Raw genomic sequence first — 6,000 nt, 5'->3', positions numbered from 1 at the left:
TTTAATTCGATCCTTTCAAACTTTAAAAGCTGTTTTCAGTATTCTCATCTTTCTGAATCTTTTGATTTTCATCTAGCTATTTTTTCCCTATTATTTTGGAATCTTCAACTTTTGATGGACCTGTTTGACTTTTGCTTACCCTACAATCTTCTCTGAATTTTTTTTATATTCTTTTCCTTTTTCTTTTTTCTTGTTTTTAGTGATCAATCAATTTTTTTTCATTTTTTATCTTGTATTATTATTTCTATCATCCTTACATTCTCTTTTTGAGTGATGCATTGGTCTATTATGAACTTTATTAGTCATTATCTTAATTTTAAATGACAAATGCAATGATTTTAGGTTCAATGTTAGATATGAAACATAGTCAACAATGAGGTATTTTGGGTTTAGAAAGATAAAGATAAACTTTTTGGGACACAAAAAACAATTAACTCAAAAGCATTTCAAGAATTAAATATCAATTCTCTAGATAATGAACATTTGAATGACCTTGACCTACTTAAACTAGGTTTTTTCCCAAACACTTATTACATTTGCAATCTTGTCACATTTGATTTCATATAACTAATCCTTGCCTCATATCCGTAACTAATGAAAACTTGCCCTTAAAAGTTCTATCTCTTAATTTTGGTGTCGATTGATTCAGTTTGTGCCACTCATTCATTCTTTGAAGGATTTTCTCTTAGCTTTACCTGTATTTAAATTGTTTTTTTAGGTTTTCAACTTAAACGATCCTCATTTTAGTTCAAACAACCCTTTTTAGGTTTTCAATATGAATCGTCTCTCTTTTTTCTTTTTTTTCTTTTTATTTGTATTTAGTTGTATTTTATTCCTTTTTTATCTTTTTTTAAGCAAAATATTTCTTAACAGTGTCTGAATTCACAAGGTTTGACAATTCATCACCATCTATTTTTGCAAAGATTAGAGCTCTATCAGAGATTGCCTTTTTTACCACGTATGGACCTTCTCAATTAGGTATCCATTTTCTTTTATTGTCATGCTAATATGGTAAAATCCTTCTCAAAACCAATTCATCTCCATGAAAGCATCGATGTTGTACTTTTTGTTACGTGCTCGCATAATTCTTCTTTAGTATATTTGCCCATGGTTAAGTGCTAAGAGCCTCTTCTCTTTAATAAAATTCAATTGCTCGAAATGTATCAAACCCATTCTGCTTCATCCAATTTTGCCTCTATCAAAACTTTCAAGGAAGGAATTTTCACTTTGATTGGTAGTACAACCTCTATCCCGTACACTAGCAAAAATGGGGTGGCCCTCATAGAGGTTCGAATTGATGTTCTATAGGCAAGTATAGTGAAGGGTAATTTTTTATGCTAGTCTCTATATGTATCAGTCATTTTTCTCAATATTCTTTTAATGTTCTTGTTTACAGCTTCTACAACATCATTTATTTTTGGACGATATGATGCTGAATGATTATGCTTTATCTTAAACTGTGCACAAAATTTTTTTATTATTTTATTAAAGTTGCTGGCATTATCAAAGATAATCTTTTTTGAGAGCCCTTACCGACATATTATCTCTTTTTTATGAATTTGCATACCATTGATCACATATACGAAGTTGCTATAACCACTTTATGAAGTAAGCAATTATTACAAAAATAAAATGATGCCCATTTGAAGCTTTTGAGGTTATAGGTCCAATCACATCCATTTTTTACATAGAGCAAGGCCATGGTAATGCCAAAACATGTAGTGGGACTGAAGGGGAATGAAATTTATCTGTATAAATTTGATATTTATGGTACTTTTTGGCATAACTTATGCAATCATTTTTCATTGTAAACCAATATTAACCTACTTTCATAATCTATTTGACCATCGTATACCTATTAGCATGTGTTCTACAAATTCCTTATGTACTTCTTCAAGTATCCTTCTTGCTTTAATGGTGTCTACACATCTTAGCAAGATCTGGTCTTGGCTCTTCTTATATAGGATTTTTCCATCAAGCATGAACCCTATTATTAATCTTCGAATGATCCTCTTATCATTTTTTGAGGCTTGCTCTGGATAGTTTTGACTATTGATATACTGTACAATGTCATAATACCACAATTATTGGTTTACCTCTGCTTTTACATTCGAACAGTAGGCTGATGAATCTTTTATTTGTACTCTGATGGGCTGAATTCCTATACTATCATTTAGCTTAAACATTGCTGCTAAAGTAGCCTAGGCATTAGCAATTTGATTTTCTTCTCAAGGAACATGCTAAAATTAGATCTCTTTAAACTGTTTTATCAAGCTAGTTATATATCTTTGGTATAACATTAATTTTAGTTCCCTAGTCTCCCATTCACCTTTTAGTTGATAAATTACCAAGGCTGAATCCTTATAAACTTTTAGTGTTTCAATCTTCTTTTCAATGGCCATTTGTAAACCCATGAAACATACTTCATATTCAGCGACATTGTTTATGCAATTGAAATCTAACATCGTAATACAGAAGTAATAATTTTCTTTTAGGGATATTAGCACTGCCCCAATGCCATACCCCATTATATTGATGCTCTATCAAAAAACATTTTCCACACTTTTCTTATGGGTTTTTCGTCTTCATCCTACAAGATTGCCATCAAATCTTCATCTGAAAACTTGAACTTCATTGACTCATAATCTTCTATAGTTCAATTAACAAGAAAATCATTTATTGCACTTTTTTTTTTATGAATTTTTATGTCACATACATAATATCATATTTTGAAAGCATGACCTACCATCTCACCATCCTGCCTGATAGAGACAATTTTTTAAAATGTACTTGATGGGATCTAACTTTGATATCAACCAAGCTGTATGATAGAGCATATACTACTGAGTCTGCAGGTAGTCCAAGCCAAGGCATAACATATTTTTTCTATTTGGGGGTACTTAGCCTCATACTCTGTAAACTTTTTACTCAAATAGTAGATAGCATGCTTTTTTTTTACCAATTTCATCTCTTTGTCCTAATACATATCCCATTAATTTTTCCTGTACTGTTAAATATAAAATTAATGGGCTTCCTATAACTAGTAGTACTAAACCTAATGGGTTTGTCAAATGCTCTTTAATCTTTTCAAAGGCATTTTGGCATTCTTCATCCCATTCATCAAGATTACTTTTTTGAAGCAACCTAAAGATTAAATCGTATTTCGTGGTCAATTGAAATATGAAGCAAAAAATATAATTCAATTACCCCAAAATGCCTCTGCTTCCTTCTACATATGTGGCACTAACAACTCTTGAATGGCATAAATCTTATCAAGGTCTACTTTTATACCTCTTTCACAACTATAAACCCTAACAATTTTTTAGATTTAACACCAAAGGTGCATTGGGTTGGATTCAACTTAAGTTATTATTTTTGCAACATTTCAAAGAGTTTTTTGAGAATAGCAACATGATTTTCACCTTCTTAAGATTTAGCTATCATATCGTTGACATACACCTCTATCTCCTTATGCATCATATTATGAAAAAGAATGACCATCACCTTTTGATATGTGACACTGACATTCTTTAGCCCAAAAGGCATGACTTTATAGCAAAATATGCCTCACATAGTTATAAATGTGATTTTTTCCATATCTTCACGAGCCATTTTGATTTGGTTATAGCTAAAAAATCTATCCATGAATAAAAAGATGGAGTGTTTAGTAGTATTATCCATAAGGGTATCAATATGTGACAATAAAAAATTATCTTTTGGGTTGGCCCTATTTAAATTTCGATAGTCTATACACATTCTAACTTTTTTATCTTTCTAAAAAACTATAACTATATTAGCTACCCATTCAAGGTACTTGGCTACTTCTAAAAACCCTATGTCAAATTACTTCTTCACTTTTTCTTTTATCTTCAATAACATTTTTGGCTTCATATGTCTTAAATTTTGCTATACTGGTTGACACTCTAGTTTTAACAGTAATCTGTGTTTAACTACATATGTGCTAAGTTCGAACATATCTTGATAGGATCATGTAAATACATCCATATATTCTTGTAGCAAATTCATCAATTTATGTTTCTCAATCGATGATAATGAAGTACCGATCCTAACTTTTTCTTATTCTTACCATCTTCTAAGTTCAACAAGTTAGTCAATTCTTTGTGGGGTTTTATGATTTTCTTTTCTTACTTTATCCCCTTTTAACGGATCATAAGGTAAATTATAGTCTTCTAAATCAACATTGTTATCAAGCTTGCTAATGTGAATTGAATTTTCAAAATCAAACTCGGTGTTATTACCTTGGTCATCCATAATATTCATTATTAGAAAACCTGAAAGTGGGTATAATCACAAAAAAATATATATACTGATCTTGGCAAAGGTAAAGAGGATAACAATAAAAAAGAAAAGAAAAAAAATGGAAAAATGGTATATGTGAAATGCATCGTATACCTCATTTTATTAAAACAATGAAAATAAGCCTATACATTTAACTTTCGCATGCTCTTGGGTAGAAGCAATTAGAATTTTTAGGTTATGAAGGTTCAAGGATAATAGAAATGGTACATCATTCTTGAGTTTTTTATCCTAAAAAGGAAAAAACATTTTCTCAGCTTGGATAACTTCATCATCTACTCCAATTTGAACTTGAGAAAAGGCTTCTTCCAATCCCATTAATGGTTCCCCTTGTTCGACCTCTGATGATCCAAGATAGACATGCCCTTATGAATAGAATGTTTCATACAAATAAAGGAACGCCATTTTTTTATCAACTGAAGCTTAACCTTTGAGGAATGCCATTCTCTTTTTTTTTTTTTCAGTATTATATTCTTTCTATCAGTAGTAGTAGGCTTATGGCCTAACCTTCATTTTTTTTTTTTTTCAACTGAGCTTGGTGCCTTTTTTATTCCTTATAAAGCTTTTCTTAAGTCTTGCTTGACTTGCTAACCCTTGCCAATAGTTTGTTTGATCGTCATATCTATAGTCTTTAATAATCGAAAGATTGGTATTCTTGACCCTTTTTCGATATAAGTAAATTTGCTACTTTAAAAACTCTAAATAAGCATTCAATCATCTTTTTTGTAGCTTCAACATAAAGAATAGTTATGGTTTTTGTTACTAATTAATCCTCCTCACCATCTATACAAACTTGTTTCCCTTTCACAATGAATTTTACCTTTTGGTACAAAGATGAAAGTACAACTTCAGTCGTATGAATCCAAGGTCTTTCAAGTAAACAACTATATGCTGAAGTTATATCCATCACCTGAAATAAGATATTGAAAGTACATGAACCAATCTGTAACTAAATTTTTATATTATCGGTCATCTCTTTTCGTGCTCCATCAAAGGCTTTTACAATCATATGACTATTTCACATGTGAGAGGCGTCTACTAGAAGTTTTGACAATGTCATTAAAGGCATGACATTAATAGATGATCCATTGTTAATCAATACTTTGATTATAGTATGGGTTTTGCACTTTATAATAATGTGCAAGGCCTTAACACTACCTTGTCTTTCTAGGAGTATTTCATCATCATTAAAAGTGATGAAATTTAGGACTATAATATTCCTGACCATGTGATCTACTTTTTCAATAGAAATATTGTACTTGACATAAGCTTGGTGAGCACTTTTAGCAAAGCATTCATATGTGACTCAAAATTCAACAATAGTGACAATAAAAAAATATGTGACTATACTCGGTATGCTTAATGATATTTAAAAACTCATAAGCTTTTTTTTCTAATATTGGTTTATTGATATGCACTTTTGAGCTTACTATCGGCTGAAAACCTTGACTTTCCCTTATGTTTTTTTCTTCTATTTTACCTTTCCTTTTTGTTGCCTTTTTTGACATTTGGGGAGTATAACACCGACCACTTCGAGTCATTCTTTCTATTCCTATTATGTTGGCAATATTCTCCATACCTAAATCATTCGAGGTCATATCAAGCTTTCGTATCACATCATCATAATCGTACTTTCATGGAACTACTTTATCGGTCCGATAAGAAAATGAACTAGGGACATAA

This window comes from Durio zibethinus, chromosome 1 (genome assembly GCF_047325235.1).
Source record: "Durio zibethinus cultivar Kanyao isolate XHJ-2024 chromosome 1, ASM4732523v1, whole genome shotgun sequence".
Classification (NCBI taxonomy): domain Eukaryota; kingdom Viridiplantae; phylum Streptophyta; class Magnoliopsida; order Malvales; family Malvaceae; genus Durio; species Durio zibethinus.
The sequence above is the reverse complement of the archived record's forward strand: the minus strand, read 5'-3'. Positions refer to the sequence as shown.